Consider the following 26498-nt stretch of genomic DNA (forward strand, 5'->3'; position numbering starts at 1 on the left):
GCTGGTGCTGAGCACTGGAAACCACCAGCTCAAATTAAGCACTGGTTTCACCAAGGATTGTTCCAAATGATGTTGACACCAGGTACCAAGGATCAAGTGTCGGTTGGTGGGTCAAATGATTTCAGGAAGGGACTTGTGAAATGGGTTTCCTCTGTCTTTACTATGCAGTTGGGCACTATCAAAGGGTTCACTCAGCAGATCAAAGTCAAGGATGGGGTTGTTCCCATCAAACATAAATTGAGAAGTGTGCCATTTAGTGTTAGAGGGAAATTGAAAAAGGAACTTACAGAATTGTGTGAAAAGGGTATTATCAAGCCGATTGAGTCCTCCTTACGGTTTTCACCTCTGGTTGTGTCACGTAAGAAGAACGCTGATTTAAGAGTATGTGTTGATCTTCGAAGCTTGAATAAGCATATTTGGAAAGATTCACATCCTCTCCCAAAGATCACTGAATTGTTGATCATGATTGGTGGTTCCAAATGGTTTTCAGAATTTGATCTGGCTGCAACTTATCATCAGGTTATTCATGATCCATCTTCTAGACATCTTACAACTTTCTTGTTGCCCATAGGCACGTTTCAATACTGCAGGATAGCATTTGGGTTGCCATCGGCGGCTGTAATCTTTCAGAGGATAATGTTTTTGATGTTGAATGATGTCAAAGGTGTGGCCGTTTTTCAAGACAATGTTTTGATCTATGGAGCAACAAGAGAAGAACATGATAATACTTTAACGGAAGTATTGAGCATACTGCAGAAAAAGGGTATGACATTGAAAGTTGAAAAGTGTCCGTTTTTGAGAGATAAGGTAGACTATTTGGGACATATAGTACCTGAGCATGGGGTTGAACCAAGACCTGGGCTTATCAATGCTATCACAGACGCTTCTCCACCAGTTGACAAGCCCAGACTCAAGTCCTTCATTGGTCTTTGTAGATTTTATTCAAGGTTCATATCTGGCTGGGGGTGGCACTAGTGGCTCCGGCGACCCGGGCCACTTATCAGCCATAATCCTGCTCCGTGATTAGCTGTGACCGGGCAGAACTGTAGCGATGGAGTCGGCGATCGCTGTGGAATTGCTGGTGCTCTTTTGGCCAACTCTATTTTCAAAAATAACGACGCAGCAGGCCGGAAACCTCCCCGCACTGAACCGGGCACGGCCTGCTGAGATGCCACAAAATCCCAAAGCCGAAACGGACCTCTGCGTAGTGCGATGGGGGCAGACTGGAGCCGGCGCGAACACCCAATATCGACGGGGGGACGAGGAGCGGCTTGGGAGGGCTGCGGCTCCCTGCAGCTCGGACATGGAGGAGGGTTGCACACGGTCGCGCTGCCCTGACTCAAGACAGCAGAGGCCCCAGCGAGAGTTGGCCTGGTGCCGGGAACCTCCCTGTGCTGAACCTGGTAAGTGCGGCCTGCTGGGACGCCACAAGACCGCAAAGCTGAGAAGGACCCCTGCATGGTGCAACGGAGACAGACCGGTGCCGACGTGAGCTCCCCACATTGACAGGAAGGTGGGGAGCGACTTGGGAGGGCTGCGGTGAAACCCGGACAGAGGGGGGAGCTGCGCACGGCAGCGCGGCCCTGACTCCAGACAGCAGAGACCCCAGTAGGAGTTGACCTGGTGCCAGGTGACCTAAAAGTGCGTCCCCATCATGAGGGTCGGTGTGGCCAGCGGGAGCCAATACCTCGTACATCACTTGGGCTAACCAGAATGGATGGTATGATCCACACTAAAATCGAGCACTGATTTCTGACTGCTGTGGAGCCCAGGGAGCGAACAGGGCGACATACCAGTGCAAGAAGTCCCCATGCGATGGTCCCTCCCTCACCGCCAGGCAAGAGCGACGACAGTTACTCAATGGCCCAGGCTAGGTGGATAAGGAGTCTCAGTGGTGTTGGCAGGTATGAGATTTTTGATAAAGGCATCAACATCCTGCATAAGAGAACGTTGACCTTACACTCCACCCCCAGTGGCATAGACTACACCGGCCTACATGAGGCCGGCAGCGGGGCAGATTTTCCAACACTGCAGCAATCAACGGAGGTGCCAAGCTGGCAAAAGGAGAGTAATATGCAGAACGGAGGCGAAGTAAGCCAAGTTACCATTTGAACCCCGCAAGTTACTCCATACACAGCAGCGGGACGCTGATCAACACACGGCAGACCAATCTTCCAAAGCATCTCAGGCCTCAGGAGAGGAACTAAAATCCCTCCTGATGACAATGAAGCAAAGCCTCACCTCGATAGAAACCAAAATGGACTCCATGTGCAGACGCATAGACCTCATAGCCCAAAAATTTGAGAAACATGATGGCCGCATCAAGGAAGCGGAACACAGAATTTCTGACTTGGATGACACATCAGCATCCAGAAAGGAACAACTAAGTCAAATGGAACGCTTGTTAAAAGTCACTGCCACCAAGAACTGAGACTTAGTAGCGAATCCCAGACTTATTAACATACGTATCCTAGGTGTGCCGGAAAGTGCGATCACTGGAATGGAAGACTATGTTGAGTGCATGTTAAAGACCACCTTCAGAGCTGATGCCTTTTCTGCGCAGCTGGTGGTGGTGAAGGCGCAATGCTCGTTGGGACCCCGACCACCTCCTGGAGCTACTCCCAGGCACATAATCGCCAGGTTACTCAACTATCGTGACCGCGATGTGGCCCTCCGCCTAGCGAGGGAAAAACTGCAAATTACTTTTGATGGACACGCCATCGCAATGTACCCTGACTTCACCATGACAGTACAGGAGGCTAGAAGAAAATTCATGCCGGTGAAAAAGAAACTTCAACAGGCGCAAATTGATTATGCAATGATGTACTCGGCACGCCTTTGAGTTACCTATCAGAGGAAACAATATTTTTGCATTAACCCGCAGCAGGCAGAGGATTTCTTAAAACATACCATGCGAAGCTTGGCAAGGCAGGACGCGGACCTCCAAGACGACGGCTCACCTTCACTGATGTCAGAGGTGGAATAACGGGACTCCACCGGGGCCAATGGAGAATGCCCCAGATGTTCATTCAAACTGTACCACTGCCGAACTTTCAGCGCCTTGTTATAGCTCAGGCTCCCTTATCCCGACTGGAAGGTGTAATGTGCAGACTTTGCCCGACTCTTCTCTGTTATAGCATGATTGTCTCCGGTGGCTTACAGAGTGTATCACCTCAGTATGCCTGGGCGCCCCCCCCCGCTCTTTCTTCTCTCTCCCGCTACTCGGGGGGGGGGGTTGTGGTGCCCTCTGTTGTTGCCTCATAAGGAGATCCCTGTCTACTTCTGTGGTTTATCTTCACCCTACATCCAACTGTTCCTATTTTCTGAACAAACTCTCTTTGTATACGTTTCTCATCTATGCTCGTTCGTGCGGCCATCCATGGCTGAGGAATGTAAGTCGAGATTTCTGTTTACCTTGATGTTACTGGTTATTTCTTTTGGGAAGGGTGGGTACTTTGACTTCGCCAAGTTTGGGTTGTCGCTATGGGAGGTGGGAGGTAGGGGATTATATCTGTTTGAGCGCACAACACATCATGTAGGTAGGAATGCATTGCAATCACTAGATTATGTATATGTGAGGATGTACTATTGCTACCAGGGCATACCGATACACCCCTTCGTGACACTATGACAGGAGATCAAAAGAGACTGGAAATACGCTTTATTACCTGGAATGCCCAGGGCCTGGGAAACCCGCGTAAATGTAGGCAAGTTCTAGCGTATGTAGATAGCTACGATGTTCAAATAGCTATGCTACAGGAGATGAACCACCATTGGACAACACCCCCCACTTTTGCTGCTCGATGGGCGGAGTATAGATGCTTTGCAATCTTTTCTACATATTCCAGGGGCACAGCAATTCTGGTTAAAAAACACATGCCATACATGGCCATGGGATCTCTTTAAGACACCCAGGGCCGCTACAGTCTTATGTGGGGCAAGCTGGCTTCTTATGCTGTCCCTTTAGTCAGCTGCTATGGGCCTAATACTGATGACCCGGTTTTCTTCACCAACTTATGGGGTGAAGTAATGGCTACTGGGTCTACATCCATGATCTAGGGAGGAGACTTCAACACAGAATTAGTGCCCACGCATGATAGACTGCATCCCCAACACCACCATTATACTAATACCCAACGTCAGGTACAGAGCAGTATTGCAGCGTACTGCCTCTTAGACACATTGAGACACGTACATCCAGTGCAGAAAAAAGGTACTCATTACTTAACAGTGCATTCTACATGGTCACGCCTAGACTACTGGATTGTGTTTAGAGGACTAGGCCCCTTGCTCTCCCGGGTCGAACACCTTGCACGTGCATATTCAGATCACTTACCAGTAGAAATGAGACTGGCCCTCTGCACAACAGCATTCCCCACTCGGCCTGGCGGCTAACCCCAACACTATTACTAGACACCGTATTCAGAATGGAGACAGGGCAATAAATAAGTGACTTTTTCCAGCGTAACACAGGCTCAGTCCCTCACCTGACTACAGTATGGGAAGCTTTCAAAGTCACAATAAGAGGGATCTGCATTGCTAAGGGGGGGAGTCTTGAAAGATCTACGCTCAACAATTAGTCAATTAGAAGTAGATATCAAACAACTGGAGCTAGAGCTCGTCCACCCTCCTACCGAGGCAGTACGAATTTAACTCAGAGATAAGATATCCAAATCCAGAGACACTGCAGACCACTAATTCCTGTTTCGCTTCAAATATTTCAGAGCCTGCAGATATAGTGAGGGAGAAAGACCTGGGAAAGCGCTAGCTGATCAAATCCGCAAGCCCTGTTTCTCCAACTATGTTCTGGAAATCCAAAAACCTAGGGGGGTGATCTGCAGGGACACACCTGACATACTCCAGGTGTTCACGACCTATTATTCCTCCCTCTACACCACAAAGAGACAGCAACCAATTGCACTACCGCCTTACCTGGAACAAGTGGCTCTGTTCTGGCTAGGAGAGGTGCAAATAAAGTTTCTCTCAGCAGAAAAAGAGGAAGACGAGATCAGGGCGGCGGTAGTGCAGCTGAGATCTGGCCGGGCCCCAGGGCCTGACGGCCTACTAGCGGAATTCTACAAAACATATGTAGAATACTTCACTCCTAGATTGAAAAAGGTGTATGAGGAGGCGATAGATGCTGGAGTTCTCCCCCTAACCATGCGGGAAGCAGTAATTATCTCGCTACTAAAGCCTTGGAAGCCAGCAAATAAATGCAAGTCATATAGGCCGCTTTCCCTGATAACTGCGACATCAAAATGTTTGCCAAAGTATTGTTCAATCGATTAAGCCTCCTCATGGACTCACTTGTATTGCCGGACCTCGCAGGTTCTATTCCTGGCCGTGCAACATCACACAACCTTTGTACGCTTTTCTCAGTGATGCAGGATGTCGACCCGGAGATGGCGGCAGAAGCAGTCTTCTTGGGCGCTTCTAAAGCGTTTGATTAGGTGGAGTGGGATTACCTCCTTGCGGTGTTCAGAGAATGGGAATGCCGCGCGGCTTTCTCTCATGGATAGAACTGGTGTATCTGAAGCCACAAGCGAGAGTTTTAATAAATGGCGTGAGTTTGTCCCCCTTTCCTGTCTCACATGGTACACAGTTGGGGTGCCCACTTTCCCCTCTTTTATTCGCGTTGGCCATCGAACCACTGGTGGCCAAACTGCATCAGCATCACCGAGAGTGGGCTCTTCGCTACCCCACTAGGCATGTATTGGTGTCCCTTTACGCAGATGATGTTACACTATACGTCTGAGACCCACATATAAGTCGCAACCCCATTTTACGAGAATTTATAGCCTTTGGTGAGCTTTTAGGAGTTAATATCAACTGGGGGAAATCCCAGATGTTCCCACTTATAGCGGCTCTCCTCCCCTATACATTAGATTACCCCATTATATGGTGCACCTCAGAAATGACATACCTGGGAATAACGATCTCTAGAGACAGGCCGAAACTAATACGAGCCAACTATGGAAACGCTCTTGAGGCCTTAATGGACTCAATTACTAGATGGATTTCTTTGCCCCTGTCCATGGCGGGGAGGATCTTCCTGATGAAGATGGTCATTCTTCCTAACCTACTTTATCTATTCATTAATATACCCTACAACCCTGACTGTAACTTTTTTAAAGCCTTGAAACCCCATATGATACGACTCGCTTGGGGCGGTAAACAACCCAGACTGAAATGGGAGATATTGACGCTACCCTATTCACTGGATGTTTTCGAGCATCTGACCTAGAATTATACTATTTATGTGCACAGCGCACTTCGCAGCATATTGGCTTAAACCTCCCCCATACATGCCACACATTGCTGTTGATCAGGGTAACATGGATCTGATTCCGCTGGCGGAATTTATAGCAACGCAACCCCGGGAAAGAGGCACCGATCCCACCACAGTAGCATGTACCACAACCCCCTGGCAGAAAATTACTAGAAGACGAGATATACCAATGCTGTTTTCACCCCTGCTTCCACTTCCCCAGCACCCAGATCTTCAGGTGCCCAGGAGCTGAGATGTCGCCAATTATTACGAAGGGTTAATATTAAAACATGGGGGGACATATATACAAATGGAGTTTTTCAAGCGAAAATTTCTTCCAAGGCGTAGAACCCACATGGATGGACCTATTTATATATGTTAGGCTAAGACAGAGTGTCAGGGTAGCTACTCCGATGTTCTCCCACGAACCCCCTATATTATCCCCACTGCACAGCCTGCTACAATGCACTACCGCCACACGTGATCTTCCTCCTGTATCGCAACATACAAACCTCCATCACGAGAGCCTGACAGATTTGCGCATACATTGGGAGGTGGACCTAGGTAAATCTCCATCCAACCAACAATGAGAATACTGCTGCCAACAGACTGGACATATCTCGGCCAGTAGCCGTCTCCGCATCATACGCGATAAGTTCCTTCATAGGTTATACTACACACCAATTAAGATGCACACATTTCAATTACAAGATAATGACGCGTGTGATCGCTGTGGCCAGGAGAGAGCAGATTTTTTGCACCTGGCTTGGCAATGCGCACCCATTAACCAATATTGGCAGCAGGTATTCAAGGCATTGGGACAGATGATGCTAACTCTGCTGCCGACATCACCAATCACGGCATTGCTGGGCTACCCAGAAGAGATCCCACTTACTTGCAGGAAATATGTGGCACTGGGACAGTTGTTAACCAAGGCGGATCAGGGGGCGGACACCTAAATTTAAGGACTGGATGCAGGACCTCATCTTTTGGTAAGAACAAACACTGAGCTATGCGGAACTACTCCCCTTACCTTCTAGAACAAAAGATATATGGGATCCCTTACACACCTACCTGTTGACCAACCTTGCCATGATGAGGGGGCGGGGTACAAGCACTGGGATGGATGCATGAAAGATTCTGCATTAACTACAGGGACATGCCTCGCCGAGAGCTAGAATGAAGGTACACCTATTACTTCAGATTTAGTCTCAAGAATCTATTTTTAATGAAGGTAGTAAACTCAGACTATGGCGCCAACGGGAGACGAGAGAAGGCTATGGTTACACTCTTTCTTTTAGTTTGGCTGATGGACAATCGCCCCCAGGTTATGTATGACATATACAGTGATGTGAATTGTAATGCACGACTATTAAGCAAAGTGATATGCTGTTAATGTGCTCGTTGTTGTTATGTCTGTAATTTGAACTGAAAAGCAATAAAAATAAAGGTACATATCTGGCTCTGCGTCAAAAGTAAAGCCTTTGACGTATGCTAAAGAAAATATTTACTTTTGTGCGGGATAAGTCTTGTCAAGAGGTTTTCGAATGGATTAAATCTCAATTGGTAGGGTCAAGGATTTGGAAACTGTTTGATCCAAGAGTGCAATGTACCGTCACAATTGATGCAAGGAGTTTTGGGCTAGAAGCTGTTCTCACCCAAGTAACAGATGGTGTTGAGAACACATTTGGTTATGCTTCCAGAGTATTGAGAGGATATTAAATAAAATTTTCAGTAATTGAAAAAGAGTTGTTAGCCTATTGGTGGGCTAGTAGGATATTTCATCCATTCATTTGGGGTAATTCATTTATTTGGCGAACTGATCACAGTCCACTTGTCTCCATTCTTTCAGGGGACAGTATTAAAGACCACACACCGCACATCTCTAGTCTTTCCACAAAGCTGTTGCAATATGACATTGACGTTTTGTATCTTCCTGGCAACAGAAATATCAGAGCTGATTACTAATCTAGATTTCCGGATGAAGTGGAGGACCCGAAAGTAGCTGAGGATGAGGAGCAATAAAATTATTTAATAGCACCCATTGATGTTGAAAACATGTGTGCTATTAGTGAGATGGAATGGAGGGAAGACTTGAAAAAAGAAGTATCCTTGACGCAAGTAATAAACTTTGTGGCCCAAAGAAAAGGATGTACCCTATCAATTCCAAACGTTTGTAAAGGTATCTACAAAACTTTCAGTGGAGGATGGTATACGTATGTGGGGGAGAAGTTTGTACCTCCGGATAGTTTGAAGAAGAGAATTATGTGCGGTGCGCATGAAGGCAACTTGGGCAGAACACTCACTGAGCACAGAGTACGTGAAATATTTTGGTGGCGTAGTAAGGACAAACACATCGATGAGCACACGGGCGATTGTGTACTTTGCAATAATTGTGGAAAAGGTGTCAAAACTAGAAGCCCTTCCTTGCAGCCTATTGAATTGCCCTCCAAACCATGGGGCAAAGTAGGCATTGACCTTGTGGGTCCTTTCAATTCATTACCATTTTCCTCTAGATTTGCTGTTGTCTTGATAGACTATTATTCGAAATGGCCAGAAGTTGGTTTTATGGGGGATACCACATCGAAGAATGTTATTGACTTTTTGAAAGATGTATTTTTAAGGGAAGGGTTCCCATTGTTTCTGGTTTCTGACAATGGGGTATAATTTGGCAGTCAAGAGTTTTAATTGTTTCTCGAACAGGGTGTTATCAGACATTTCAACAGGTTGCTTTATAACCCACAAAACAATGATTTAGTTGAGTGTATGAATCATGTGTGGGATAATTGTGTTCATTGGGCGATTGCTAGTTAATGTGTGATACAAAATGCTGTACAGTACATGCTATGGATCTATCGCACCACTCCTCATTCATCTACAGAAGTTTCCCTTTTTGAATTATTGACAGGCAAGAAGCCATCTTCCAAACTCTGTCTAGGGTGGATGTCAAAATGGGTACAGCATAATGTATTGGAAGATGTGGAAAATGTTGTCAGACAAAATGTACATGAAGTACAAATCAATCAAAAGAGGTACTTTGGCTCAAAGAAGAAAGTTCTCCCACATCAACTGGAAGTAGGTGCTAGAATATGTGTCAAAGTTCCTTTTCAGAAAAAAAGGGGAGATGAAATATACTGATCCGCTGATTATTGTTATAGTGTGTGGCAATGCAGTTACGGTTAATTAGCAGAATTGATGAAATATTGGGAAGGTGGTGAAAGTTAATAACACCAGTTTGGATTGCACTGAAAATCCCATGAGCGACCCCAAAAGGTTGGCTGACATTAATTTCACGACTAGCTCCGGAAAGCCTGCAGACAGTCAAATTAGTGTTCTCGGGAGCAGTCGACAATAGAAGTTGTCTGTCAGGTATTGCTGATCAGTCAAAGTTGATATTCAAATACTTGAGTTTAAAAAATCGTTAATTCAAGAATTAGTTGATTAAGTATGATTGGAACAAGTGATTTTAACATTCCGAATTGTGCGGATATTGTTATAATTTGCCTTAAATCCATCCACCTTTGAGGGCATTTTCGGATACATATAGTAAAGTATTTCGTTTTCAAACATGTAGGTTTATTTCAGATTTACTCATTTTAGGTTTATCCTCTTTTGTTGTCTATATTGGTGTGCTTATGTTTTATATATTGTTGTTTGAAATTGTAGAGGGAAAGGATAATGTAGTGTTCTATACTCATGATGTCATGATGTTCTGTGTTATTATTCATGCTGTCATTATGTTCTGTATTGGAATATGAGGAGTCACTTGACTCAGCAACAGTAGTTGCCTGTGAGCAGTTCAGGGTGCTCCTCCAGAGTGGTCTCTATTTTACAGATAAATCTAATTTATCAGAAAACTTGGTTTGAGTAGTTACTACAGAGACACATCTCATCTTTTTAATCTTATGCACCTTCTTTTGACTCTCTCCTGCATGCAAAGTTAAAGACTGAATACAGAGCCTGATTGGGACCCATTTCAACATCACCTTTTTACCACTTCCAGGATTCGGACCCTGAGGTAACTGCTCCATGTAAGGCCATGCCTATCCCCAAACTTTAAAAGTACTGGAATTTTTGTTTCTCTGTGGCAATGCACCCAGATTGTGGAACTCAATATAACTAATTTTTTGACGAAACATTATCAAAACTGAAAAAGTCCCTCTTTTCTGGGGATATCTAACAAATTGAGACTATATACACAGTTTAAAACCAACTGGTGAGTTCTGATTTACTAGTAGCAACCGTATCCGTTAGTGAATTATGCATGTAATATAGTTCATACTTCCATCGAAAGGTTCTGGTGACAACATAGACCACAAGGATGAATGTCAAGTGGTTTGTGAATGTCACCAAATCTCTGAGACTGAAAACTAAAATACCATATTACATGTAACTTATGACTTATTTTTGTATATGAGCTGCTTATAAAAGCTGTTTTCCTCTAAGTGCAGCAAACAACTTGACACTGATTGGAATGGGCAATGGTGAAGGCCAGTGGATTTGTGCAATTCTGTGACTGCAATATTTACTGCATAGTTATGGATTTACAACATTTGCCGCATAAATGTTCTTAACTTGCAGATTTCACATAAATGTTGATTCCACCTCAAAAACTTGAAAATAACACTGCCAGCAACATTTTAACTTTGCTGCATAATTAAGATAATAGTTATGCATAATCCTAGTAGACATGCCAATTGTAAAACTCTCCACAGTGGTTTGAGGGCTGTCATTATGATGATAAAGCCCATTTTTCGCATGGAATAGTGATACATTTTCTCTGTGAAAATGGGCTTTCATACTCTTGCATCCTGTACAATAAAAGCAAGTATTCATATTACATAGCGGCAGTCAATTCAATCTTTATTTCGGTTACCATGGTAACCATAAAAGTACACCACAGAAGAAAAAAAAAGAATAATGCATCAATAAAATAGCTCTTACAGCTCAATGCATGAAAATAAAACATCAGAAATAGCAGTACACCCAGGGCTTTAAGTGGGCCGGGTCTCACTGGGTCTGAGCACCGGCAGTTTTTTTAAGGGACCCTCAAAACGGGTCTATCAGGCTGTGATTAGTGCCCTTGCACAAGCGGTACGTTTTTCTTTCCTGGACTGCAGTGACAGTAGGCACACCGGTTTGCAAATGGTGAGCGTTGTAGAGGAAGCGAAATCCTTTAAAGAGTCATTTTCTCTCTGGATTTCCCTTCTCTTTTTGAAACTCAGGAGCAGCAAAATTGTCGTGGTGTCACCAGGGCTTCAAGTGGAAGTGTTTTAAATATTATATACAAGCCATAGTTGCTGCTTATTTATCTTATGCAACTAGCAACCATTGACAAAGCCAATAGTCCTGACTTGTAGGTATGCTGTGACTTGTTGCATCATATATCTGGATCAATGACAGGAACAGCAAAATGCAAGTCGGGCGGCACACTGTGCTAAACACAGATTTTTAGTTTACGTGTTCTTAAGCCACGCCCCTAATTACATTGACCACGCCCCTTTGAGAGACCCCCCAGTTTTTCCTTCCCACTTAAAGCCCTGAGTACACCAGTACAAAAAAAGACAAAGCATCAAGAGGTCACCGACATATCCCCAGAGGATTACATTAGCCTGTTTTTAAAGTATCCTTTGCCCCACGACAGGGAGTTCATATGAAATGCAAATGCCAAATTATAAACAGTAACATGGTTGCAAGATGACAATAACCACAAAGCATAAGATTAAACAATGATAAAATACGTGGTCGATTAGGTATAATATTTTAAGGGCTAAACAAGCCACCGAAAGGCAGACTAAAACAACATTGATTTCCTTCTGTTTAAGAGCATTTTAAAACTGAGCAAATATTTACACAGTTGGACAGAGAGTCCAACGACTCAGGTAGACCAGTGCCATCCCTGGGCTTCTAATGCCCTGAGTCCTGATTATTGGGATTACAAATTGTTCATAAAATTGAGATGCAATTTGCAAAAGAAAGTAAAATGCAACAGACTCTGGGGAGAGGACTCATGGCATGGAAATATCAACACTTTGGAGAGATCAAAATGCCCCAGGGGAAATCCCAAATGCCATCTCACAAAGCCCAATCTGAACCGAGTAAGTAGTAGTCTATCCCATGAGCAACTCGTCTACTCCAGATACGGTTCTAAAGAAGATATACTGCAGAGCAAGTTCTAAGCTGGGTCTGGAGGCTTAGTGAACTAATGCGTCCACTGTAGGGTCCTGTGTTTGACCTCATGGTGACAGGTTCAAACCCTGTACTACAGGTGACCTGTGCACACGTAATCTGTGTCAACAGTTTGAATTACTGCATGTAACAAATAAACAACTATCACAGTAGTCAAATGGCGTTTTCTTTCTTTGTAGTTTTAATCTGTGCTTCGTCAGGGTGTGAACCCACGACTTCTTCAGGGCTAATGGACAGATAGTCTGAAAGGAGAAATTCTCTCCGCCAGTTATACTTCTGTTCGGAAGGTTTTTCGTGCAGTTTTCCACTTGCAAGCGTACTCGCCTTCATCTCACTCAATCAGCACGCAAGTGCTCCTGTTCTGGTACTTACCTGATTATTATTCTTTGTCCTTCTTTGGAGTTGCTCACCCATTCAGCCGGGGCGGAAGTATAACCGGCAGACAGAATTTCTCCTTTCTGACCATCTGTCCATTAGCCCTGAAGAAGTCGTGGGTTCACACCCTGACGAAACACGTGTTGGCTGGGCATCTGATCACCGATTAAAACTACTAAGAAAGAAAATGCCATTTGACTACTGTGATAGTAGTTTATTTGTTAAATGCAGTAATTCAAACTGTTGACACAGATTATGTATGCACAGGTCACCTGCAGTACAAATTCTTAGACTCCGGTCTTCTTTGGGGGTTCACGGTTATCCCCCCACCTGTAGCACCATTCAAATTTGAATTGCTATATACCTACGTACACACGAGGAGGCGCCATCGCATACCGCATCACTTTAAACCCCCTGCTATCTAGGTTCAAATCCTGGCAGGTCCACTCAGTCTTTTATCCTTCAGAGATCAATAAAATAAGTACAATAGAGTTGGGTAACAATAAAAATCTCTTATTCCCCACCAAGTGGCCCTTCAGGGGGAACGTGTGCTTTACAAATGCATGTTCTGTTATATTCCCTAACAGATATTTTTGTAAGCTCATAATACTTTCTAAGGTAACATTTGTTCATCTTAAAAGATGTTTTTACCCAGGCCGTGTCAGGTTTAGTCAGAGTATCAGGTTCATTAAAAAATGTGGCTTACCCAGATCCATCAGCGTGGTCTTAATGTAATTAAACTAGGAGATGTTTAAGCCTCTTTCACAGGACAAACAATCCTTAACAATTTCCCTGTTAAAGGAGGCTGGGGATGAATCCAAATCAATCACCACAGTATGGGGGGGACTAGTTTGATTGAATCTTCCACATAATCCACCACAAGCTCCAGGTGCAAGATAAACATGGAACGCACAGGAGGAACACCCAGTAGTCTCCTCAGTGCTCTGTTTTGCTCACCCTGGAAGGGGTTTGTGCTAATGTATCCCTAAATACCTGACCCATATGTTACAATGGGTAAATACTTTCTTCTATAGGCCTCTAGCAGAGGCACCACCGTTCGTTTGTCTTTATGGCTCGCAAGATTGAAAACATAACCAGCCAAACTTACAGTTTTCTTGTAGACTTTCAGCAGTACAAGGACCACAGTTACCCCTGGCATCAAAAACAGCACCCCGGTTTGAGAAATCCTGAGTAAGGGCCATGAGGTGACCTTGCAACGATATACCCCTCATATTGGTTTGGCTGAGATTACAGGCAATGATAAAAGTTTTTGCTTGATTAGTGGCCAAACCAAGAGTTATTAGAGTTTATTTTCATTTTATTTTTTCTTTAGTGACACTGCTTAAAACAGTGGTCTTCAAACGGAGGGGGGGGGCGGGCCTTCCTAGGGGGACCTCAAGTGATCCTAGGGGGGGCTTCAGGCTCTGGCCTAAATAAGTATTGTGCTGATAACAGTGCTTTGTTTTAAGCTGAGAAAAATGAGCGGCACAAAATAGCTCTGTAATGGACCATCACTAACATGTTTTGTCATTTATATCCTAGCTGGGAGAAGGTGTCAGAAAGGAAGGGACTCCAAATATTCTTTAAACCCCTCACCCCCACTTCTAATAGTCACACTGTGGATACTTGTACATGTTAGTACGGCCTGCCTGGCCAAAATAGTATGCTTGGCAATCATGTATTTGATTGCATTTTTAAAACGGTAACAGAACTTAACTGCAATGTTTAAATATCTATAGACATATATAAACATTGCCAATTTAACAAAAGAATTTAGAAAAATTCTGAAGGGGGGCCCAATAATTTTTCCCCCCACTGGGAGGGTGCAGCATTAAAAAGTTTGAAGACCACTGGCTTAAAACCAGTGGACGACACTCCTCCGTCTCAGCAGAGGGGCCGCCACTGCCCAGGAGTTATTCTGTAGTTCCTGAATCTGACCCTTTGGACAGCCTTGTAAACCGCTCTTCATTGATGTACTTTATGGATATCCCTGTGTATTTCCTTCCGGGCCTCATGTAATCACATTGAAGTCTTCCTGCAGGATTGGTCAAACTACTTATTCTCGTTATGCCCTGGTCTGCTGGGTTGCATCAACAGACTGCTGACCACTAGGCCTAACTTGACAAATTAAGAATTCCCTTCCCGGTGACACTTGGTGGGATTGAGACAGTCAAATACCACAGGAAGGTAATTCATACACAGTTTTTCCAAGAGAGCACTCAGTCAACATTTCTCCATTCCAGCCTCAGCCCCTGGTTCTTGACCACCAGGAACTGGGAGGCCACAGTCTTAAGGCCATTCCCCCTCCTGGAAATGTGTAGGCCAAGACTTAACCGATTATGGTCACTATGGGCGCTTTCATTAATAGCAGTCCTGGAAACCCTAGCAAGCAAGTTGTGACCGACCAAAATATAGTCTATGACTGAATAGCACCCGCCCTCTCAAAAGTGGCTCTAGTCAGATAAGAAGAATCACAAAATTCAGTAACATTAAAAAGGTCAAACATTTTGATAATTTGGATAAAAGAGCCTGACTCCCTTGTCCCTAGGGTACCTATTGCTCCCAATACTGAGACAGTCAAACATGCTGTGGTCATTATCCACTTGAGTAGACCCTAATTTAACATTAAAATCCCCGCCTAGGATCATTTGAAATCCTTTGTGCAAAAAAGCTAGCTGTGCTTCCGGACCAAGAATGCAATCGGACAATACATTAAGATTGGCAATATGATCTAAATCAAAGTACTCATTCTAAAAATTAATTACAACAATACATAATCCATTGAACCACATAGGAAAAAAACTTGAAATAGAGAACTATCAGAGGGAATTGGGGTTATACTGCAATCCGATGTGACTTTAATTCAGGTTGTCAAACCTGCCCTGGCCCGGCCCAACAGAGAAGGTACAGCAGGGACTGTGTAAGAATATTAGCCATAAGTGCTAATGTCCTGAGCGGCCCATGTCTCCTGGAAAAAATAATATTGAACTTGTGTATATAGTGGCGCCATTCATCACAGTCTATTTTGCAGGCAAGTCCAGCAATGTTCCCGGAGAGAATATTCACACCAGGGATGAAATTCGTATGGATTATTGAATTATCCTCATAAATAAATTTGATATCTCTTACACTCAAAGTAAATACAATTTGAGTGGGGGTCCAAAGTCTGAGATATACTAGTGTACGCAACTGAGAGACCTAATCTATGACAAGTAACAAGTCAATCATTTTCTGTCAGATCACCCAGAGAGGAAAAATAGTTTTGATCACAAATGTTGAAGGAAGGTACTAGGGGTGAAGTAAGGCAGGTAGACCAGTCCCAGGGATGTGGACTTATTGCCAGATCTCTATGGAAAAACCAAAGGGGCAAGATCTTGATGTTACCGCTTTTGAGGTGACCTTGCTGGGCAGCCCGAATTAGGTCCTAGGCCAGTCTGGGGCTCCTGAAGGTAGCTGTTGCAATCCCCTGGAGCTCCTTATGCATCTTCCCGACCCATCCCACAGCTCTGGCAATAAGAAATAGACAGCCCTGGAACCTCGAATTCCCCTTAATCCAATGATTAACTTTATTAATAAGTTCCAGGTTCCAGTTGCTCACTTCAGGGTGCAACATCGTAACATTTGCCATAAAAATTTCATAGTGACACGCTGACGGTAGAGGATCACATCTAGAGGCACAGCCACAACTTAGCTCCATGTGTTAGGTGGAGGAATAGAATTACCCATTTGTCGATGGGCCCCTACATGTGTATCGGCCGGCTCAGGGTTCCTTGAGCTAGAAGGAGGGGGTATGTATGACAGGACCGGGCATTGGCGCCACACTGGGTGCACAGGAGAGCAGCTGTCCCCTCCCCACATCCAAGGGCCACTGCTCCTGGGCAGAACTGGGGGCCTCTGCCCAGAAATATTCCCCCCCCTCCAGCCACACCATGGTCCATCCTGTCATCCATTTTGTTTAATTTGGCCTCAATGCGCCCCAGACAGTCATACAGCCCTGACAACTTGGACTCAATAAGGTCAACAATCTCCTTACCCAATTGTTTAAACAAGCCCCTAATAACCTCTTTGTAATTGGGATGATCATTCAACATTACAGTTTCTGATGATGTTGGCTTAACTGGGTTAGCAGCCTTTTCAGGTATAGGCCCTCTTCTCCGTTTAGTGTGTGACGGCAGAGATTGATTTACAGCCTGGATATGAACAGGAGAAACACTGTTATCGGGATGAAATGTACCCATGTTCAGAAACTTGTGGGAACTTCACAATCAGATGGTAAAGAGACTAAGGGGAGTTGTTTCTCAGCAAGGGTGATGTCTTTGTCTAGAGACCCCACAGCCTTCTCAATATATCCCTCAAGTGTGCCTGTTTTTTTGGCAACAGCCCCTTCAGAATTAGGACCTAACTTGCGTTTAACCAATTGGAGAAAAATTACAAAGCGAGCGACAGACAACAGAGTGAGTTAAGTAATGAAAGCAAGAACCATCTTGAGTTAGTGGAGAATAAAATTAAGTCTGTGAATGCGCTTGAGGGTCAGTCACATTAAAGCAACACAGCACCTTGAGAAAGCAAGGCCAAGAGGGGTGGCCTGGCCCAGCCCAGCCTCCTCTGGGCTCTGACGGGCCTGCTCTTGCCCGGGTGCATCACGCACCGCAGGGAGAGTCTCTTCACTATTGTATTGTATTATAATTGCACTTATATAGCGCTTACTACCCCTGACTTCGAATCGCTTTATCGGCGAGTAGAACGCTACTCCAGAACCCATAAAGGATTAGTGGTGAATTAGTATAGCGAAAAATGAAAGTAATTAGAGTGGTGGATATCTTAGGGGCATATCAATAAGCAGGCGATAAAAAATTATCGCCGCTTTTGCGGCCGTTTTCGGCCAAAAAGCGGCGCTAATTTTATCACCTAATCAGCAAGGTCACGCTAACGCGTGAAACCTTGCTTTAGCGTCAGGATTCCTAACGCCCAGCTTTGCATCTCTAATGAGATGCAAAGTGGGTGTTCCTGACCTGGCATGACAGGAGAAATGTCGCTTAGCGACATTTCTCCTATCAGCAAGCCTAACGCTATGACGCATAGCGTCAGGAAAAGTAGCGATAACCCCTGTTATCGCTACTTTTCTTACGCCTGCTCCAGGACTGACTTAGCCATGATATCCTATGGAAGGTCGATATCATGGCTAAGTTTGTGAGTCCCTATCAACTAGCTAACGGGAGATTATCGCTGGGTTTCCAGCGATAATCTCACGTTAGCCAGTTAGCGCTAGGATTTTTATCGCTGATGAGATAAGCGTTGCTAATAGCACGCTATCTCAGCGATAAAACTCGGCGCCAGCCGGCGATAATTATCCGAGCGCTAAGTGCGCTCAGCGATAATTATCGCCGGTTGTTGTTGATATGCCCCTAAATCAGTTATTTGGATTGAGAAGGATAGTGGAGGGATAGAAGAGGGAAAAAGGTTGGCATTTATATAGTGCATGCTATTCCTGATGGGGTCTTGAAGAGCTCTTTCAGCGAGTAGCACGCTACTCTGGAACCCATAAAAAATGAGTGGTGATAAGTACTGTGAAATATTAAAGTAAATAGAGAACACCAGTTAATGCAGTGCAGGTACAGCTGTGTCAGAGGGCCTCCTAATGCCCCCGGGAATCCTGGGACTCGAAGTTCTGAACTGCATGACAGTCACTACTGTGTAATTATGCTTCAGATTCATTTTCTATTGAAAAGGCATTTTTTGATTTGGCTATAACTTTGTCTTGGCTGGACAGATCTTCATAAAAGTTGACAAGTGATCGGTATAGTCAGCTACGGTCCAGCATACCAAATTTTGTGATGTTGTGTACCGGAGCAAAATTGTTGGGAGGAAGGGTATTGGATGGGGGGTGCAAAATGATTTTTTTCCCATTTACCTCCTATATCAATGTTTACTTACAGTTACAGGAAAACAGATGAAAAAGATTTACAGCAAACTTGACATCAAATTAGAACTTTGACCAGAAAGAATGCTTTTTTGGGTTGGTGAAAATCTGTCCAGTAGTTTTTGGAAAATAAGCATTTTGAGTATCTCTACCGTTTAAAGATATGATTAATTAATTTGCCAACACCTCTCAATCAAATTTCAGTTTTTAAACAAATGTGATTGACCATTGAAGGTCATTGTAGATTTTTTTGGGGCACCTTGCAAATTGCAAATTGAGTTGTATTTGCGACCTTAGCACTATGGAAAAAAATCCACACAAAATGTGCGGCGCTACAATTGTTTGACCTTAAGGCACTTGTAGGGGGGTCCAAAGGCTTGGAAAACTTGAGAAATAGACCAGGAAAAGTTTGGCAGCGGTGTTGTGCGCAGCAAGGATTTGACACCCGCAGCAGGTTGGGTACAGGCCAGGCATTGGGACCAACAGCCTCCAAGCACAGGCGAATTCCAAGTGGCGCCTAGGTTAGGCACTTGCAGCAGATTGGGCCTGACTGCACGCTGAAGAGAGTGCTGAAGGCCAAGCGCAGCAGCGGCTCGCTACCCGCAGCCAGGTGGACGCAGGTTGAGTGCATGGGATGGATGCACACTGGTGAGAATACAGTGAATTATTAAAAAACATAGTAATTCACCAAGAGACCTAGTTATGGTTCTGGCTCAAATGTGCAAAACCATGGAAATTCACCATTTATGTTATGCAATGCACACAACACACACCATAAATTCCATCGCCCATGATGCACAAAACACCCATTTGCAAATGGCACTGGAACTATACATAGCCACATTTATACACATAAACCTATATGGCTCTGTGTTCACTTATATCCTATATCAGCTATCAAGTGTATGCCTAGTCCTCATTCATGGGGTCCTTCTTCAACAATGTGACATAACTGCTATTTTGTACAAACACAGCATGAAACGCTAAGTTTAACCTTTCAAGAGCAATGAGCAGACCAGACTCATTTTGGGCCTTATGTAGGTGGGCTTGCATTTACCACTTCATAAATACCGAATCATACCGATTCGGTATTTATGAAGTGGTAAATGCTATGTAGGTAATTAGTCGGTAAATATTACCGATTCGGAATAATTCGGTAATTACCGAATCGGTATTTACCGAATCGGTAATGAGGCATACCTTCCCATTGATGGGAAGGTATGCCTCATTACCGAATCGGTAAATACCGATTCGGTAATGGGGGAGCACATGCAAGGGTGGCAGGGTGTCACATTGACACCCTGTTGCACCCCTGATTCGGCCATGTGTGCACATGTGGCACACATACATGCCCTAAGGGCATGTATGTCTGCCACATTGCACACTTCTAAGCGCTATAACATGCTTTTACACATCCGTACTTTATTTACCACCAACTATTAGTTGGTGGTAAATACCGACTCCAAACAACACCCACACAGTCCCCCTACATCTGATTTCTGTATTCGGAATTTACCGAATCGGTAAAATTACCGAATCGGTAATTTTACCGATTCGGTAATTTTACCGATTCGGTAAATTCCGAATACAAAAATTCTCCCCCTACATACCAAAAGCCAAAATACCGGTCGGTAACGGTATAATTACCGAAAATCGGCCGTTACCGACCGGTATTTGGCTACCTACATGAGGCCCTTTGTGTTTTAAGAAAAGTGTCTTATCTGTTTAAGAATTTCCATCAAGGATTTTTGTTTTAAATAATTTTTATTTTTTTTAGATCATTCAGTACATTATTAACTCTGTACCATTAACAGATTCAAACAGTTGAGCTTTCATCGCAAACTTGTCGTAAAAAATAATAATTCCATACAAAGGCATAAGTGTTTACAAAGCATTACATTAGAATTACCGTCCATTAATCTTTTTTCCCAAATATGTGTACCATTCCCCATGGCTGCTAGTATGTCTTTAACCCTTAGATTCCTGCCTATCATCTGCAGACACCTCCTCAACGTCCTCAAACATTGTAAGGACCCCCCCCCCATGTTTGCAAATCTTCCTCCGCACGTTCGTCCCTCCTGCACTGATGGAGCCGAATCTCTTCTGCTACGCATTTCTTAACATCTTTTTTTTAAAAAAAATATTTCAACATATTTTATTAAATTTTTATAAAAGGACATATTGGCAGTTCTGTTACAGGGTTAGCATAGGTTGTATCAAGTGCAGCTTGTACATCAGTATATTGAGACGTTATGTCCCGTTTGGTTAGCTAACCTCACCTGACGATAGTTAGAGAAAGAGAGAAAGAGACACGATGAGAAAAGGCCTACAAACAAGGGGGGAAAGAAGAACATCTTTGATCCATCCTTGTTCCTTGGGTCCTGACAGACTCATCCATGAAATAGCACCCACTGTTTCGCTAGCAGCAGGGCCAATTGCATACATTTTCACTCCATTTTCCTACCCTTTTGTTTCCTGACAATCCCCCATAGGCATGTGGCCGGGTCCAGTTCTACTGCTGCACCCTAAATACGCTCCAGACCACTAAGTCCCAATACGCAAGTACAAGGGGCATCTGTTTTGGCGGGGTCTATTCTAAGTAAGGAACACCGGAGTGATATATGTGTGGTGTATGTAATTAAAATGTACCAGCTTGAACTGCGCATTGCCCGTCCCCTGCTTGTCTAAGGCGCAAATACTTTTCCACTGTGCGTCTTCTAGTGGTGTACCCAGTCCTTATTCCCAGGCCGTCCTAGCCCAAAATGTGGTCCTAGGCTTATCTGCAATCATGGCTCTATATAAGTGGGAAACTTAATGTCTACCTCCGTCAAATTCCAGAAGCGTCCTAAACAGTTCGGAGGAAGTTGGGGCTTCCGGGTATGTTGGCCGGACATCTCGCACTATGTCCACAATACTGGCGTATGATAAGAACTGGCCCAACCCACACCGAAGGTATCCTGTGCTGCTTTAAATGTAATGAACATCTCAATGGGGTAAAGGTCACCTAGGGTCAAACAACCCCCCTTCTCTCCAAGCACTGGCGTCCACCACGGAGGTCAGCAAGCGGAAAGCTGGGAGGTCCCAGAAAATGAACTTTTGCTCGAAGGGGGCACGTCTCAGCACCACTTTCACTGGTCGCTCTCACAATGATGCTGTGTGTTTGATTAGATATGGCACAGCGGCGTCACCTCGCCCAACCCTGTGAAGCAACTGAAGCAATGTCCCTTCCCTTGAGTCAACTGCGAGTAAATCCTTTTCCCTGTTGTCCCCATCTGACAACCAGTATGCTGCATGCTGCAACTGAGATGTTAGATAGTACATTTCAATATTGGGCAGAGCCAATCCTCCAAAGATAGGTGAAGAGTCTCTTGGGTCACTCTGCTCCTACCTCCTGCCCACACTAAAGTTGTTAATAAGGAGTGTAGACCCTTAAAGACTGTCCTTAGTAGTGTGTATTAAGAGTGGTGTAGAGTATATAGGCAGCGTAGCCAGAATGCCATCTTCGCCACTGCCACTCATGCCATAAGGGACAGAGGGAGTGTGTTCCAGAATCATACTGACTTAGTTAGGCCCTCTGTCAAACGACCAATATTATATTGTTTCCGCTTCTGAACCGTGTGGGACAACATCATTCCTAAGTAGCGGAATTGGTCAGTTTCCCAACACAATGACAAATCCTGTAGTGTGGTAGGGTCCTGTGCCGCCAACCAACCCAGAGAAAATATCAGAGACTTATTTATATTAAAATACATTCCTGAAATGTCTCCAAAGGCATCTACATGTCCAGAAGCAATGGCAGCAATTCCCTCGCAGCCATCAGAAAAAATAAGTGCGTCATCCACATAGAGCGAGATTAGATGATCCACCCCTCCCATCTGGATTCCACACCTCTCCATGTCCCTTCGGAGCTTCAGGGCCAGAGGATCCCGCGCCAACGCAAAACAGGGCGACAGTGGGCACCCCTGTCGTATAGCTCTCCTGACCTTCAGAGGGGTGGTACATAGTCTACCCAACCTCACCCTGGCCATGGGTTCCATGTAAAGCAAACTCAACCAGTGTCTAAAGGTCCAAAGGGGTCCAAAGCCCATTGCCTCCAGGACCGCCAGAAGGTACTACCAGTTTACGGTGTCAAACACCTTGGCAATATCAATGGATACCAAGGCTAACTCTCCCTCCCTGTCCTTCACTTCATGCATGACATGCATTAACCACCTAATATTCATAGTAGTGCTCCGTCTGGGTATGAACCCACACTGGTCCGAGTGGACCAACCTGACAATCTCCGGTCCCAATCATAATGCGAGAACTCTACACAGGAACTTCAGGTCTATATTTATCATTGTGATTGGATGATAGGAGGACAGGTCAGATGCCACAGCAACGGGTTTCAATATCATTGCAATAGTACCTTCGCGCAATGATGTAGAGAGTACTTTCTTAGCTAGTGCTTCTACACAGATCTCGAGTAGATGAGGAGCCACCACTGTACTATAAGCCTGATAAAATTTGGCTGAGAAGCCATCATTTCCCGGAATTTTCCCTGTGGGAAGAGACTTTGTGCCACCTGAGCCTTCTCTAAAATGAGTTCAGAGTCAAGCTCCTGCTCTGCCACTTTACCCAGCTGTGGGATCTGTATCCCTGCCAAATATTCTGTGAGTCGTACACGGTCCGGATGTACACCTGCTCCAGGTGCTCCCGAAACACCTCCATTAATCTGGGTTCGTGCTTCACCCCCTCAAGGATAAGCAAGATGGAGGACTGGGGTACGGGGCAGCTCATGTCGAAGGATCCAGGCCAAGAGTCTTCCCGATCTACCTCCCTCCCGATTAAGCAGTTGTCGGTATTTAAATGTGTAATGCTGTAGCCTATCCCTAGTTTCTGTCACCTGCCTCAATAGCTCTGTTTCAGTTTCTTGTCCACGCTCCTCCCCGCATGGCCACCTCTGTAAGGCTGCAAAGACTTTCTCCTTATGAAGGAGTTCTGTCAGTAGTGTGCAACATGCTCCACAGGAAAGACCCTCACATCTCCCCTCTAGCACCGCTTTCAGCACCTCCCATTCTGTGGCACGGCCCTGAGCGGTTTTCCAGTTCATATTAATATAGTCTGTTAGGGATTTCACTGTTGTTACCTAGCCCTGCAGTATTTCAGAAGGGAATCTCCATGAGTATGAGGATCGGGGGCTTCCCCTCCATTGGAATCGGCATGCAACCGGAGCATGATCAGAGAAAGATTGTGTCAGATGTACTCCATCCTGTACCCTAGTGGTTGTCTGTTGCGTTACCAGTATTTGATCCATGCAGCTAAATGTTCCATGTGTGACTGAGTGACAGGTATATTCCCGGCACCCCGGGTGAGTGTCCCTCCAGACCGCACTGAACCCCAGTTGAGAAATAACTTCGACCAACCTGGTTGTCATCCTAGGTTTAGTTCCCTGTCGGGGAGGGAGGCGATCCACACAATTAAAATAGCTCCACTCATAATGCATCAATCCCAGTTGTAGCCAACATTACATCTGTCAGTGTAGTGTAAAAGGGGTCGTCGTCAGTACTTGGACCATATGAATTCATGACCACCATTTCCTGGCCATGTAATGTACTCTGAACAAGTATGCATCGGCCCTTCGCATTTGTCTCCATGTATGCTAATGCAAACTACGCCCCGTATGCTAACCAAACCAGCACCCCCCTAGAGAATAACCAATAAGAAGCATAATGTGTCTGCCCCCTTCATTTTTTTGCAAGCCTTTTAGCTTCAGAATAAGTCAAGTGGGTCTCCTGGAGGCACTCTATGCTAGCCCCATGACGTTTGAGAATTGATAGTACTCAGTAGCATTTATTCCAAGTGCCGAGCCCTCTCACATTCCAGGAAAGAAATGTATAGTTAGAAGTGATGTCATTATGTCATAAGTTCTGATGTTCCATTTGCTGAAATGCACACATGCTAAGATGGTTAAATCCCACTTGTAACAACCAGAAAACCTTTCTCATATAGAACTTGGGAAAGAAACTTCCCATGCCCCACTCTCCCACTGGCAGCCATAGTACCAACGTATGACTACAGGAGCACTCTCACAGTCATGTCAGGATGAACACAACACCCCAGTTGGTTCAACAGGGACCTACTAACTGAAGCAAGGAACCAGCCACCTCCCCAGCCAGGTACCCTTACCTTCATCCCATATTTCAAACCTCAAGCAAAAGATACCCAAGTGTAGCGCAAAGGACCATCCAGGATCCCAAACGCAAGTACAACATGCAGCCACAGCATATGAATTAAGAATCACTGGTGGAAATTAGATGAACCAAACATTTTCATGAGATGTAATTTCCCACCCAAATAGACCTCCGAGAGATCAATCAATAAAGCACCCTCCCTGCTCCCACCCTCAATAATAGCCATGTCCAGAATCATCTCAAATGTGGGGCTCGGGGATCTCGATGCAGCATCTACTGATGACGATTGTTCAGGCGACACTCCAACCCCCCAGAGGATGCTGGGAGTGTCAAATGTATTGCTCCAACCTCCCAAATACGTATTCTATCAGTGCCCAAGGGAGACAAGTTCAGATTGGCCATTCTGGTGCGAGTCCTTGCAGGGTTGGCACAAGAGCGTGATCCCAATTTCCAACGTCGACTAGTACCACCACCCGAGTTCACCAGCAGTGAATGAGAGGAGCCAGATGATTTTCTAACTGCCTTCGCATGGCTGAAATGAAAGGAAACAGTCAGGATTGTTGCAGAAGAAATTCACGGCGATGCGCCCAGGAGCTCTAACTACATTTCATGAGCCTCAAGATCCTGGACCGTTTTTAAATCATTATCAAGTGTTTCCCCACGCCCAGAAAATTTAAGCCTCGATTAACACTATGAATTGAAGAACAGATAATGGACATCTGTCTGCAGCACAATTGAGAGCCCAAACCAAACCAAGTTCGAGTCTTGAAGAGAATCCCGGAATTGTTGGGGATTCAAAACACGTTGGCTGTTGAGTGTGGGGGACAGTAGAGCAGGGTGTGCCATGAGGGGACTGAAAAGAAATGATTTCCCCCTTGTTCTAGGTTGTTAACACCCTCAAGTAGGATATGCATCCCCACCCTCCCACAGGCAGGACAGTAGACACGTGTTTTTGAATGAGCAATTGTCCGCCTTGTGTTTTCAGTGCAAATGCAGGACTGGTTTAATTTCAGGCTGGCACACATAATTTATCGATGGTTGTCTTGTGATCATTGGTTTGTTGTATATATTTTTGTCACAAATAACGTTTGGTATTATGTATGTGTTGTATATATTGTCTCACAAAAGAAATGGTTCTAAATCACGCATTCAAATGTGTTGCAATTGTGTGATTTACTAATGTGGTGTTTCCTTTTAAAAGACATATCCAATTGATTTATGAATGTCTTTTTGAATTATCAAAACTAAGCAGAATAAATGCTCAAAAACCTCAGAATTGGTGGTCTCAGGTTTATCGCGAATTTTTACAAGAAACCTTCCTTGACATCTTTCTGTGATTTCAATATTTGGGTGGTCCAGTCTGGGGAGTACAGGAGCCAAGCCTTCCTTCTTTTCACTATATTGACCAGTGTGGTGCCATCCGGGTAGCCAGAGTGGCGCCATTTTGTCTAGTGTGGTATCATGTTGCTAAGCTGATGTCATATCATCCATTGCTGGGCCATGGCGTTTTGTGTGGTGACGTTTTGTCTATTGTGGTGTCCTTCTGTCTAGTGTGATGCTGTGCTGTTCATTG

The sequence above is a fragment of the Triturus cristatus genome, chromosome 4_2 (assembly GCF_964204655.1).
Source record: "Triturus cristatus chromosome 4_2, aTriCri1.1, whole genome shotgun sequence".
NCBI lineage: Eukaryota > Metazoa > Chordata > Amphibia > Caudata > Salamandridae > Triturus > Triturus cristatus.